Here is a 16,333-nt window from a genome sequence, read left to right on the forward strand (position 1 = left end):
AAAAACATGAATATTATAATTGACAATCGAAACATCGCAGAGAGAAATCTAAGAAATATGAATATAAGACATTATTTTTAAAGTACACAAATGAAATTGTCTGTACTGTATAAAACAGTTTATCTCCAACCGTTAACAATAAGTTACATGCAATATGTTTCATGACTCAATATCATCTTCGACAATTACCCCCTCCCTAATTGTGTGAAATCCTTGATCAAAGTAAAAAAAAGTGAACGCGCAAAAAACCCTCAGAATTTCAACGAAAATGTGCATACCATTCTCCAGATTTGCAATAAAGTCATAGATCCATATTCATTAACAGACCAAATATTTGGAACGCGCTCTATAAAACCAATGAATTAAAATCCTAATACTCTGTTAAAAAAGAAACTAAAGAAATGATATTGAGTACATACTAAAAAAAGGGGTGGAAAATAAATAAATAAAATATTATGCATATTATAGGCCTACTGAGTCGCTCATAATCGGTATACTTCCTCCGAGGGACAAACAGTCTCATGTCCTTTTATACCTAACCTGTGGTGGTCACTTAATAATAATAATAATAACTGGTACTTGATATAGCGCATTATGCTGAAAGCCTCAATGCGCCTTACAAAGACAGAAAATTTAGAAAAATTACAAATTAAAAAGGTGGGTTTTGAGGAGAGATTTGAAGACACTGGTGGAAGCAGCCTGACGGATTCCAATAGGCAACGCATTCCATAGAGAAACGGATGCCGAAGAAAATGAACGATTTCCATAAAACTTAGTGGAAGGATGAAATATATGGGCAAGAAGAGACTCAGATCTAGATCTCAGAGACCGCTTAGGAACATAAGGTTGAATAAGTTCAGAAATGAACTTAGATGAAGAATTATGAAGAGCTTTGAAAACAAATAGCAGGATCTTGAAGGTAATTCTTTGTGTTACCGGAAGCCAATGAAGCTGTCTCAGCACAGGTGTGATATGTTGCCTTATGGGGCTTTGAACGACCAATCGGGCAGCTGTGTTCTGGAGTCGCTGAATTTTAGAGATATCTTTTGCTGGTAAGATATAAAGTAATGAGTTACAACAGTCTAGCATTGATGTAACAAAGCCGTGAACAAGAATCTCAGTTGATCTTGAATCCAGGTACTTCTGAATGCTTCCAATTTTACGAATAGCGTGGAGCCCAGCTTTGTAGATGTTATGTACCTGATAGGACATGCTAAGCGTTGAATCCATGACAACTCCAAGGTTTCTACAGGATGACGAAGGTTGAATGAAAGAATTACCAATCTTAACAGAGGCAGTCCAACACGCAGGCTTAAAACGAGAAGAAAAATGAATAAGTTCTGTTTTAGCATCATTCATAACCAGGTTGTTAGATTGACACCATGCTCTGACTTCGGCAATACAGGATTCAAGTTTACTGACAGCAGAATCACGCTGATTAGGGTTGAAAGTGACATAAAGCTGAGTGTCATCAGTATACGCCATACACTTCACATTGTGAGATTCAATGAGGTCAAGTAGTGGGGCGGTAAATAAAATAAACAGAAGAGGACCAACCACAGACCCTTGTGGAACACCAACTGTAAGCAGAGTCGGGTTCGACAAAACATCCTTGATGACAATGGACCGGGACCTATCATTTAGATATGATGCAAACCAATTAAAACCAATTCCAGAGATACCGATGTAATAACTGCTTATGGTTGATGGTATCAAAAACAGCACTGAAGTCCAAAAGGACCATAAGAACCTCATTATGGTTGTCAAGTGCAATGCTAATATCATTATGCACAAGAAGAAGTGCAGATTCTACACTATGGTTTGCGTTGATCACATCCTAATACCTCATCTTTGTGATACTCCGTCTTGGCCTTGAAAAGATGTTCATTGTAGTTAGTGCACTGATTATGGTACAGTTGTTTGTCTACCATGAGACCAGATTTCAGCCACTTGCGCTCCAGACGTCAACGCTCCTGCTTCATTGAATGATGTTCACCTGTATACCAGGGTGCATGAGGGCGAAGCACAAGAGTGCGATGCATAGGTGGAGAATGAGAATCTAATATTTTCTGTAACGACACATTATACCCCTTCACCATAGAATCAATGTCAGAGGCCAGGGAACATTGTGAGAGAGAATCATGAACATCTGACTGGAATTTGACGATGTCTATGTTTTTGACATTTCGTGAAACTACTTGTGTTATGCTGGGCCCAGGACGATTGATGTCAACCTGACACTTAATGGCATGATGGTCCGAAGGCATACCATGTTGGATGGGTATTTTGCTAAGCAGGTCAGATTCTTTGCGGGAGATAAGTAAATCTAATGTATGGTTGGCGATGTGAGTTGGGTCATGGATGTGCTGATATAAATCGAATGTCTCAAGAGTGTTGAGGAACAATACGGCAACGCTCTTGCATTGTAAATAAATAAAATCCACCATAAAAGCCCTTTAACTAATATTAGCTGACTCCTCGTTTTATGTAAATGTGGTGTGAACATAATTATGGGAGGGACGTGAATGTGCATATTTTGCATTGGGTGACTTTTCGAGCAAGTTAAACAGCCCAATGTCTTGACATTTAAGATTAATCTTTTATAATAATATTATAGTCATGGTATTTATATTTTTAACCCCAAAAGTGTGCTTCTAATCTATGTTGTAAATTACTTACGAAGCACATTTTAAAAGATATTCGTTTGTTCTTTGTTATGTCTTAAAGTTTTGCTTAACTAATGGTATGACATATATAATTACCGTATTTATTCGGATTAACGTTTGCAAAACAATCAGTAATAAATCTATACATGCTGCAGCAGACACTGGGTGTGGGCTACCATGGTCTATTAATAGGCCTATTTCATTTCATTTATCTTTTTATTTCGGAATATCATGGTGACATAATATTATATCCATAGCAAAAAAGAGAAAAAAAAAATCTTAATCTAACAGCTCATAGAACAAAAACAAAGATATGTAAATATATAAAGTCAATGCAACAAAGCATTCCATTGTATGTGCATTCTTGACACATTAAGAACGTGGCGATTAATGGCCATGATCAAGGAATTACTACTTGCGTTCACACTAAAACTAAAAACAGATTTTCTAATGAACTCATCAAAGGATGGGACGTCATTTAAGACAAACATCATGCTTGCACTACAATGTCTAGGCTGCTTCAGCAGAAAACGTAAGGCATTGTTATAACATGCTTTCAGTGATCTCAGAGTGCTCTTATTATATCTACACCATAAGGTTGAACAGTACATGCTGACACAGTAACTCTTAAATAGATAACATTTAGTGTTAGTAGAACATTTTCCAAACTTTCTATTTAGAGAGTTGGCCCTAATGCAAATAGATCGATATTGACGTTTGATGTCACTTTCATCACTCAGATTATTACTGATCACATGACCAAGATAGGTTATTGAATTATCAACGATTAGAGGTGCCCCATTTAAGGTAATATGTGGAACACCTTTGAGGTTGCGGACTTTCGGGCAAAATAGCAAGCATTTGGATTTGTTTTCATTAAAAGTAATATCATGGTCACTAGCAAACCCTTCACAGAGTCCAATTAGGCTTTGTAAGCCAGTCACTGACGGAGCCAAAAGGACCAAGTCATCGGCAAAGCTTAGGCAATTCAGTTTAAGACTGTTAATTTCACAACCTTCTTTTGACTTAGTCAGTTCAACAGTTAACGGATCAGTGTACACATTGTAAAGTAGAGGGGACATAACGCCTCCCTGGCGAACCCCATTACGAACAGTGAAAGAATCGGAAACGGAACTACCCCACCTGACAACAAATTCCTGATTCCTATACCATGACCTCAGTATCTTAACTATAGGTGAAGGGGTACCCTGTCAATTAGGGTCTTGAAAAGTGTCCAGTGGTTCACTTTATCAAAGGCTTTGCTAGCGTCCAAGAAACAGCAATAAACTGGGCTACCATGATTGTTGTAATGCTCGATAATCTGTTTAAGAGCAAATATAAACAATTCGGTTGAGTGACCAGATTTGAAGGCAAACTGGTTGTCATGGGAGTCCAGTGAATTACCACAATGTTGTATCATTACAGATTCTAGAAGTTTAGAAGCTACACATGCCAAAGCTATTGGCCGATAATTCCCTTTATCAGTGATATTCCCTGATTTAGATTTAATTACCGGCACAAGCGTGACTTTTGTGAGATTACTTGGAACAAACCCGTGAACAAACATAGCCTTAAAACATACACCTAAAATAATACTAAGTCGCTCAGCAGCGAATTTGAAATGCTCATTGCATAGACCATCATATCCCGCTGCTTTAGCATTGGGCAATTTGTCAATTAATAGCTTAATATTATGGGGTGAAACATCAATTTCACCGTCTGTACAGTTTTCAAGAGTTTCATTAACAAAAGTCTTATGCTCAGATGAGTCAATACTATTAAATAAATCGGAGAAATGTTGACGCCATAAGTCACAAATTTCATTTTTCCCTTTAGCACTACCAATAATGTTAGACTGGGAATTGGCGTAGTTGGCTTTCTTAACCTTACCCCAGAAACTATTATTTGTTTGTTTGTTTGTTTTGACCATATTTAATGAGGGTGATCCATCCAGCATTTGCTGATCATTACGGACCCTCAGAAGTTCACAAGACAAACATATACACAAGATGCTCTACATAAACAAAGTCTTATTACAAGTCTTTGGGAGTGGAGTTGTAATTTTGTCCTTAGAAAAATTCCTGACATGTGACAGGATTTGAACCCAGGACTCTTGGAGTGGTAGCCAAACATCATAACCACCAAGCCACAACTCCATTATAGTCCTTATCGTCAAAAGACTTGGCCATCGAGTCCGCCCTTAGCATTTCTTCGTTGGATTTACACTTTCTGAGGGCATTTTTGAAATTAGATCTAGTGATTTTCATAGATGTGGCCATATCTGGGTTTACCCAACCCACGCCACTTCAAAAATGCTTCCCGGGCATGTTTATGAAATCCAGCTACTCGGTTATTCCACCCAGGGACAACATTGACTTTTTGATTTTTAGTCGACTTAAAACACCATTTAGAACTGACTTTCAGACACTCAATAATATTGTCATATAAATCACTAATATCATTGTAATGGCATTCATCTTTACATGAGGAATCATTACAAAGTAAACCATCGCAATTGAGAGTAAGGTTACTAAGTAAGGATTCAGTTATCTCATTAAAATTGTTTATATCCTCCCTCTTAACATTATTCCAGTTAACTTTGATAAATTTTGAGGATTCATGCGTATTTTCACCCTTGTCATTACAATCATCACAAATATCAATGCCTAAATAGTCAAACGAAATAGGAAAGTGATCAAAACACATAACATCATAATTAACTATAAAATTACACAACAGAGAATGGGAACTATGAGTGCTCACAACATGGTCTAACCAACTTGTGGTACTGTGAGCATCACTAAAATAAGTAAACGTATCTGAGTAATGACCTAAGTATTCCAAATCAGAGATATAACCAAGTTGTGTTCTTTACAGCAGACACGAATGTGTTCATTGGATTAACAGGAATACAAGCTGATGATGCAGTTTGAACATCGCCTTCTTTAGTATTGGGATTCCCCTTACGAGGATTCCCTTCTATACTCTTGGAAATTTCACCAGCAATTGCTTCAGCGGACGGAATTTGAGAATTCTTACAATCATGTGGTTTATAATACGGTTCGTCAGGAATAACGATTTGCTTTGTAGGATAATTCTCAGGTTTACGGGTAGTCAGTGCAGGAGAATGCTGTGTCTGCATAGCTTCTCTCACTATAATCATTTTATGTATAAATCTAAATTTTTAATTATTGTAGGTGTTGAAATTTTATTGATACCGTAAGCAACAATTACAATACAAACAAAAATTGATTTAATGAGATAATAATCATATAGGCCTAAGCATTAACAAAACTGAACATTGTTTTTCAAATTCATATATAGATAATAACAACACTTTTAAACAGTTCACCATATGCCTATTTTGTCAATAAAACAGGTGGCCATATTAACATATAACACACTATTCAATATTTATGATAATTAGAACTTACATGATAATTATTATGCATCTTTGACAAACATGTTTTTTTAATGTAAACGCTTATTTTTAATGACTGTTGAGCGCCGTAACAAAGTGATTATGAAATAAAGTTTAAACTGAATAACTCTGAATAATTAATTGTTTTAATTGGCGTGTTACATGACAACACTGCAACGACGCATCAATCGCAGTTAAAGACACATTTATTAACATACACCTGTCATACACCTTTTCTTTTATCAGGTATGTAAAACTTTATATTTACTCTTTCATATTCAAATCATTTTTGTTAATGAAGACAACATCATAGGCCATATCTTCTACCAATTTATTATAGAATATGCTTACGACACTGGACAAATCAAGGCATTATGTGGAGATACAGTCCAGAGAATCGAGTAACGCGATGTAATGTAATACAACACTTATATAGCGCTTTTTCATAAAGATCAGAGATGTTACCTTTTCATTAACATTCTTCTCCCCTAAGGGTCACATCGTGTCATCGGCAGCCAACTACGGTGCCATTACGTCTGTCCACGACAGTGTGTGTGTGTGTGTACTAGTACACCAGGGTAACCCACTACTTATCTCGAAAGATGTACTAGGTTCTTTAAAGTGCACATGAGCTAGATGTGTACACTGGACCTACGGTTTATAGTCCTTATCCGAGAAGACTTGTTCTACCATCAGAACCATGGAGCGAGTGAACCTCGAACCCTTGCCGATGTTATGGCTATGGATTACGGTTCCACTGTCTTAACCGCTCGGTCACTCACGCGATGGTGACGAAGAAACGAAAAACTGTATTATGATATGATAGTGACGACTACAGTCAAGGCGACCACGATCTGGTGGTTGTGATAGCAATAAATTCTAAGAAAATAATTCCCTAATTTCTTTTATTTTATTGTTTATTTCGCACACGTCATTTGATGGGATGTTGCATAAAACGTTGCTTATTATTCGTTACTGTATTTTGTATCTGTAACAGGTTTTTAACATTTAAAAGATGGTTCGAATGTTGATTGTTTTGTACGTATTTCTGTTTTTAAACAACGTAATGTTAGAAGCTTCTGGGGGTTAGTAATTATGACATTTTATTGCATTTTGTAGGCCTACGTCAAATGTCATTTTCTTTTTTAGAGGGTAACCCTCATTTATAACATATACAAATACACATCCACTAAATATCACCTTTCCTCATATGTAAGTGTTGATACTCCAAACAACGTTCAATAATTTGTCAAGCTATGCCGTTTCATTTTTTTTGTAGTTTTAATTGTTTAATTTCCTTTATATAGATTCAAAACCATGCGACTCAAATCCATGTGAATTCACTTGTAATGAGCTTAAACATGGAGACTAGGGTTACACATGCACCGAAACTACAACACCTGAACCTCCCTCACGTACGATTTGTTCGAATTGATTAAACTTTAATTAGACCTACATCACATAAAACAAGTCGCACTGTAAATAATTTTAAATATATAAAATAAATAATCACGACGCATTTGGTCATCGTCGCTTGTGATTGGTCAACTCACTTGCGTTGCGTCTATGTGTCACTGCGTTGCGTACAAGAGATATTTTGAGAAATTAACAACTAAATGCAATTCATGGTTGGCAGTTATATTAACATAGCAATTATAACCACCAGTATTCTCCAGATATGCACACAGTAACCAGTATCATGATTACCACCATACCTTTTACTAAGTATAGTACTTACTTTCTTTGTTAGCACGATAGCGCCTATAATTTTCAAGTTATAATTCTGAAAATGTAGGTGTACAAAATCGCTTTATTAATAACTTCACAAATAAAAAAAAAAGAAGAAAATGTTGTATTCTTTTTTCATTTATTATTTCAATGATTCTTCTAGAGTTTGGTATGTTCATCAGTAGCGGTGATACTAAACGTGGTTAGAAGAAATTCTGATCCAGCTGTACTATACAAGCCATAGTACAAATACAGAAAAGAAGCACATGAGGAGAATGGCCGATAACGCCCGTGCAAATGTATTCTTTTTATTGATAGGCCTATTGTATTGAAGTATTTAAAAATAAATGCAACAAAATAATTCTTAAGTGTATTTTTTAAATTTTGCTGAGGAGTCCGCGCAATAAAAACAACAGTAACTAATGTAAATCATAATTAAAGTAAATTAAAATGCATGCCATTTACAAAAATTACGTAAGTAAAATGTATAAAAAGTCAGAAGGTCGAATTTTATGTTGACTCATTTTACGATGGAATTTATTTTGTTCACAAAAACTATATAATAATTGTATGTACATTTTCACAAACATGCTTATTTTTTTGTTTGTTAATTGATTGTTTTATTAATAAGCACACACAACAGCATTATAATAATAATAAAACTGTTGTAAGCGATAGCAACAATTGCAGCACACAGGGAATGCGGTTCTTTTGAGATTTGCAATACAAACGTAATTCTTTAATTTCATCAGGTAGGTAGTTTTATATACATTTAGATTTATTAAATCATATTGAAAACACAATCACAGGTTAAAATCATATTTGATCCAATCAATTATGTTTATTCACGAGAAACAATTAAATATTGAGAGAGAAAAGTCGAAATGACATTAACTTTAAAAGTTACGGTAAACATATCTTAATCACAAAGGACAATGATGAAAGATAAACGTGATGATGAATATGATAACGTTAGAAGAAGAAAAAGACGACGAAATAGGATGGAATGGTGACATTGAATGACAGTGTTACCTTTTCTTGTTTCATATTAGAATATATTCATATATTATTATTTGTATTTTTTTTTATTGGCTCTCTTTTTAAAATCGCCAAACTATGAACGAAATTTCTCTTTTTTAGTCATCATGGAAAAATAAAGTGAAATTGATAATTGTTGTAGTAGATTTTAGCGATGGAATTTGGCTCATTTCCTCATCATCTTTATCGTTTCAAATTAACTAATTAAATGTCAGTATATCACCGGGCGGTTTAGAATTCATATTCTGTGCATCACGTACGTAATCAATGGTGAATGTATCGTTATTTTGTATCAACAGTTTTTTTTACACAATGGCTCGAATTTGGATATTCATAGTTAGTAGTTTTGTGTGCAACCAACGTAAGGTTTGCAGTTTCTACGCGCCACGGTTTGTACAATATTATCCACTTCTTGTTCTCAATTCACACTTAAAATTTCCACCAAACCGAGTATTTTAGTTTGTATTCCGTATTGTAATCAGTATTCCAAATGCCTTTACATTTTTAGAATTACATTTTTTTCATGGAAGATTTAGGATGAAAAGGAGAAGGAGGTTAATTATTCACACAACTATCTATACAATTAATTTTATATTATTTCGATCAATAATGTATTCAATTTCTGAATAGTAAATGTTTATGTTTTAGTAAGTAAGTATATTATATATTATCCAATGGCGCTTTACTTGCCATTGCGTCATCACATTATCGTTATTCTTTTTGTAGGCCTAATTTATGTTTATATTACAGAAAGAAGTCCGAATCTATGTTCATCAAATCCATGTGAATCAACTGCAACTTGTGAGCGTACGATTTGATTTTTGTTTTTATAAATTGTAATCGACAGTTATTTTCATTGTTTGGTAGATGGTTAATATTTCTCTCATTGCCACTGACCTAAAAACATTATCATTATTAATTATTCTAACAGAAAGTGGGACTGCTGAAACTGTATATTACAATCGTAGTCGAATACAAAATATATTTTCTTTTACAGGTGGCATGTTCCTCACTAAAGGCGATCGTATTGGATAACTTCTACTATTACTATTACTGTTCCATTATGAATAGGAAAGATGACAATAATCATCGAATGTGCACGATAATGTTTGTTTGAAATATGTGCTATATTTTTATTTAATGTTATTGAATAATATATTATTGTTATATTATATTAATTAAACAAAGTCCATCATTCATATTTCCTGATTGTAAATGTTCTTGTTTCCATGTGTTTGATCCCCCAAAAAAAATGACTGGGGTAATAATGTACAGCGCTTACAGGTTTCACACCAATAAGCGCTATATAATTTTGGAGTTTTTTTTAATCAACGAAATTAGCATTTCTTATCAAACCGTGACATATTATCACAATATATAATACAATTCGATGTATAATAACATTATTTAATCAATTTATTTATTTAGATAACGGCTTTACCACGTTGAAACACCGGTTCTCGTCAGATCACCGAACGTTGGGCCTGGTTAGAGCTTGGATGGGAGACCATCTGGGAATATCGGGTGCTGTATATGGAGCCGGGGTCCCGTTAGGCATGTGAAATCAGCACTGCTGACTCTAATGGCAGCCCCTGCATCTAGCATGCCTTTCCTCTGGTCAAGGTGGGCACTGGACGAGAGAAGCCTTTGATCAATGTTAGGACCGATCAAGGTGCTTTAAACAGTCCTGGCTTTGTTTGTATCAAACCTGTTAGCGGTAATTATCGCTGTTGGTTTCGATTGAATAAAATTTAAAAAAATAAAAAAGTGCAATAATTCGAGATTATAATACAACAGCATCACTTTTCAATACTGGCAAACAGATTGCATTATGTACTACATTATTAAGTAGAATAAATTAAACGAAAATAAAATGTTACTGTTATTTCACATAATATAAACTTGACACGAACATAAAATGAATATGTTAATCAAGCTATTATTGTACACCAATAATCATTTAATTGGGTCAATAAAAATAAATAAATATATAATGTACATATAGAATATTTTATTAATATTACCAAATTAAAATATTAGAGTAGTATAAAATCTGTATTGTTTTGATATATTATTAAATGACAATATTCGCTTTGAGCAACGACAACAGAACGGTCTTCTTGTAGTATTTAAATATATTCAAAAGTTTACTTAATGAGAACAAACACAATTCTCTTTTTCAAAAGACATTTATTTTCCTCCATAGCAATACAATACAAAATAGTATACAGAAATGATAAGGTAAAATAATTAAGATTATGATCAGTCAGTTTGTAGTATCAGTAAATAAAACTCAAAACCACAGAGGATCAATGTACAGCAGTAAAAATCAAATTCGACATTCCATTGTTATCTTTTAATAGTTTAGCATTAGGTGTCGTTTTAATTTTCTGGAAGAAAATGAAGTAATTGAAACAACATTTGTAATTGGGGGTGGTAGACTGTTCATCATTGATGAACCAGGGTATCTAATACTGTTTTGAAAATAATTGGTATTGTGGATAGGTATGTGAATATCAGTTCTAGAACGTGTAGGGTAATTGTGAATAGAAAAATTGGAAATAAACATATTGCTTAAATGATTTGGAAAAGTGTCATGCAGGGCAAAGAATACAAATTTGCCTTGTTGCATTAAGTTTATATCAGTGAGTTTGAGGAGATTAAGGTTGGAAAATAAATGGGAAGAATGGGACTGCGGTGGAGTGCCAGATATAATCCTGATAGCCTTCTTTTGTATTATTTGCAATTTACTGAGGTTGGATACGTAAGTGTTGGCCCAAACAATGTTACAGTAGCTCAAATAGGGAAGAATGAGGGAGCAGTAAAGGGTTCGAAGAATATTAAGGGGTACAAATGAGGATAACCTAGAAATGATACCAACGCTTTTGGAAGTTTTATTCTCTACTTCTTTAATATGTTTTTTCCACGTTAGATTGCTGTCAATAACTACACCTAAAAACTTAGCTGATTGTACACAAGGTATATCATGGTTGTCTATGGTAATTTTGTTGGCTTTCACTTTATAAAGGAGATTAAATTAAAGATTTGATATCCTTCATACTACTGTTTTTTTTGTTTGGCAAGTGACGTTTTGTTGAAACAAAATAATTCTAAAAAGTAAGCATAATCACATTCGACTAATAAGCAGACGAAACGTTAATTTTCATGTGAAGTAAGTTATAAGTTGTTGGCTACGAAGTAATCAAGTAGGCCTATACACATAATAATATTCCCGGTGACCTACAGTACGTAGTACAATGATATTATTGTACACCAATAATCATTTAATTGGGTCAATAAAAATAAATAAATATATAATGTACATATAGAATGTTTTATTAATATTACCAAATTAAAATATTAGAATAATTATAAGTATAAAAACTGTATTGTTTTGATATATTATTAAATGACAATATTCGCTTTGAGCAACGACAACAGAACGGTCGGATATTGAAATAGCAAAGTTTCTTTGATTTCATCAGGTATGTTAAATTTACTTCTTGTAGTATTTAAAATATATTCAAAAGTTTACTTAATGAGAACAAACACAATTCTCTTTTTCAAAAGACATTTATTTTCCCCCATAGCAATACAATACAAAATAGTATACAGAAATGATAAGGTAAAATAATTAAGATTATGATGATTGTTGGGTGGACAAAAAAAATAGAATTAAACAAAAAAAAATAGGCTATGGAGGAAGGCATAATCGTTAATTTTCATGTGAAGTAAGTTATAAGTTGTTGGATACGAAGTTATCAAGTAGGCCTATACACATATATTCCCGGTGACCTACGGTACGTAGTAAAATGATATCCTGAAACAGGAAACTTTACAAATAAATGTTCGATAAATATTTCATAAAAATGAAATTAATTGTACGACCAATAAAAGTGAAAGAAGGTAGTGGAGACTAGAACAATTAAGAGTGAAACGATGTTAAAGATGAGGACAACATATACCATGAAGAAGATAAAGAAATTGATCACAATAATGCTTAATTATTATTTAAACAATTTTCTTGTATGATAATGTTTATTTACGTAAATCACACAGGTGATTAGTGCACTTCTTTTTTTTTTTTAAGAAAATGGTTCGAGTTTGTATTGCTTTAGTAGTTCTGTTCGTAACGTTCACCGCCGCAACACGATACGGTTTGTAAATCATTTTGTACATTAATTTTACAAGTGTATTTTTCAAAAAAATAATACAATACCAACTGTATAAAGTAAGTATTGTTTTTTCATCCTCCAATATATAAATAATTCAATTTTCAACATCTTGTTATCAATCCTCAATCAAATTACCTGAACAGCCTATACCTACTTTTCCAGAATTTAGAATGTGATTAACACTTACTTGTTTAATTCTAAAATGAGGGCTAGATATATATATAGGCCTATTTGTTTCAATATATTTCTTTAGGATCTTTATTTAACTGTTTTTTTTAAAAACCAACTCTGACGTAAATATACCAAAATTCGCTATTTATATAGGAATTAGACCACCATATATAAAAACCATACAAGAGTCCCATGATAGTCTAGGACCTGGGTCAGATTTGTATGCATTTAATTTAGGAGAGAATATCTCAACTGTTATAGGATAATTTGACCCCCACGAACAACATGGAATGTGTGCCAAATTCGCTATCCGGGGCGAACATGCCCAAAATCGGGGTCAAAGGTTAAAAATGTATGGTTATTATATCTTGACAACCACGTGTCATACAGATTTACTTTTGGTGTCAAATTGTTCAGAATATACATATTTATATTCGATCTAACACAACTTTAAGCGAAAAAATGACCGGAAATGCTTTTACTGACCTTTGACCCAAAAATGACCAAAAAACACATTTTCGGGTTAAATTATTCTTTAAAATGCCAATGGACAAACTGTATGGTATCAAATGAAAGCATACACAATATGCTACCCATTGCTACCCAACTTGTATTGAAAATGTTTAATTATGAAGCTAATTTTATGGAAAATGTGCATATTTTGATTATTTTTATACAAAAAATGAATATTTGGTAGCGTAATTGTTATATTATATTAAATAATTTAAGTGTTTGGAAAAACTATTTGGTATCAAATGAAAGTCCATAAAATATTCTATCCATTGCTATCCAACTTGTATTAAAAATCTTTAATTATGATGCTAATTTTGTTAAAAATGTACATATTTTATTATTTTTTTAAAAAAATGAGAATACTAGATAGTGTAAATTTATTTTGGTTTATTTATGATATTAAATAATTCAAATGCTTGGAAGACATATTTGGTATCAAAGGAAAGCACATAAAATATGCTATCCATAGCTACCCAACTTGTATTGAAAATCTTTAATTATGTGATGCTATTTTTGGAAAATGTGCATATTTTAATAACTTTAGACAAAAATGAGTATAAATTAGTGTAAATTTATTTTGGTTTAAATAATTCTAGCGTTATATTTGGTATAAAAAATAAAACCCCATACAATATACTATCCATTGGTACACAACTTGTATTGAAAATCTTTAATTACGACTTTTTTGAAAATATTCTTTTTTTTTTTTGACAAAAATGAGTATACAGTAATAAGTAGTGTAAATTTATTTTGGTTTATTTATAATATTATATAACTCTATATTTTCCAAAAAAAATGATTCATTTTCAATACATATTGGATAATCTGTATGTACTAGGTAGCATGTATACCAAATATTTATTTAAAACACTAGAATTATATGTATAACTAGAGGGTACTCCGAGAGTACAAACCTCCGCCTACTATAAAATTCCCCTACATATAATGTCCCCGGAAAATATATATATATTTTTTAAATATTTTTTTGTATTAGTTCTAAATGTAAATAGGCTAACTGCACACTACAAAGTTGTGGATGAGATCGTTGGTTCAAGTCCCGCTGAGGTTTTTTTTTTTTATTATTTTTTTATTTCTTTTTTTTTTGTGGACCTTGATCTTTGACCCTGACCCTTCAAAATTTAACCACAATTATATGATGAGTCATTGATCATTGTGGCTAAGTTTGGTGAGAATCGGATAAAAACTGTGGTCTCTAGGCAGTAAAATAGTTTTTTGTTAGTTGTGACCTTGACCTATGACCTTTTCCCCTCAAATTCTAACTCGTCCGAGCTTTTGAGGCATAGATCATTGTGTCCAAATTTGGTGAGAATCGGATAAAAACTGTGGCCTCCAGGCTGTTCACAGACACACACACAAACACACAGCACACAAACATACAGGGGTGAAAATATAACCTCCTTGGCGGAGGTAATAAACCAAAATATATTTACACTAACTGTATAACACATTTTCTAAAAAACCTTTATAATTTTAACTTATACAGTACTCATTTTTGTCAAAAATTAATAAAATATGCACATTTTTTTTAAAAACTATCATAATTAGATTTTCAATACAAGTTGGGTAGCAATGGATAGACTATTTTATGGGCTTTTATTTAATACCAATATAGATCTCCTAAACACTTTAATAATTTAATCATTATAAATAAACCAAAATAAATTTACACTATTTAATATACTCATTTTTGTCAAAAATTTATAAAATATGCAAATTTTTCAAAAAAATCTACATCATTATTCATAATTACAGATTTTCAATGCAATTTCAAAATGGCACCCAAATCTCCGTAACCTGTTGGTCTATCAAAATGATATGGTATCAAAATGCTTGGTAAACTTACCAAGATCTTCCAAACACTTGAATTATTTAATATAAATAAACCAAAATAAATTTACACTTTTTAATATACTCATTTTTGCACAAAAAAAATAAAATATGCAAATTTTAAACAAAATTAGCATTATAATTACAGATTTTTAATACAAGTTGGATAGCAATGGATAGAATATTTTATGGGCTTTCATTTGATACCAAATAGTTTTTTCAAACACTTACATTATTTAATATTATATAAATAAATATAAAAATTACGCTACCAAATATTCATTTTTTGTATAAAAGTAATCAAAATATGCACATTTTCCATACAATTAGCTTCATAATTAAAATTTTCAATACAAGTTGGGTAGCAATGGGTAGCATATTGTGTATGCTTTCATTTGATACCATACAGTGTATTCATTGGCATTTTAAAGAATAATTTAACCCGAAAATGTGCTTTTTGTCATTTTTGGGTCAAAGGTCAGTAAAGCATTTCCGGTAATTTTTTCGCTAAAAAAAGTTGTGTTAGACCAAATATAAATATGTATATTCTGCACGATTTGACACCAAAAGAACATTTGAATTATTTAATATCATAAATAAACCAAAATAAATTTACACTATTTAATATACTCATTTAAAAAAAAAATAATAATAAAATATGTACATTTTTAACAAAATTAGCATTATAATTACAGATTTTTAATACATGTTGGGTAGCAATGGATAGAATATTTTATGGACTTTCATTTGATACCAAATAGTTTTTCCAAACA

General features: G+C 32.4%; 1 long non-coding RNA gene across 1 annotated transcript; it reads left to right on the forward strand.

Moving 5' to 3' along the window:
* Window positions 1–6,295: 6,295 nt before the first annotated feature.
* Window positions 6,296–7,484, forward strand: LOC144842214 (uncharacterized). The gene is made up of 3 exons (XR_013612099.1): window positions 6,296–6,333; window positions 7,085–7,172; window positions 7,395–7,484. It is a non-coding gene; the product is annotated as an uncharacterized LOC144842214 (long non-coding RNA).
* The last annotated feature ends 8,849 nt before the right edge of the window (window positions 7,485–16,333 follow it).

This window comes from Antedon bifida, chromosome 1, assembly GCF_963402885.1.
Source record: "Antedon bifida chromosome 1, ecAntBifi1.1, whole genome shotgun sequence".
Taxonomy (NCBI): Eukaryota; Metazoa; Echinodermata; class Crinoidea; order Comatulida; family Antedonidae; genus Antedon; species Antedon bifida.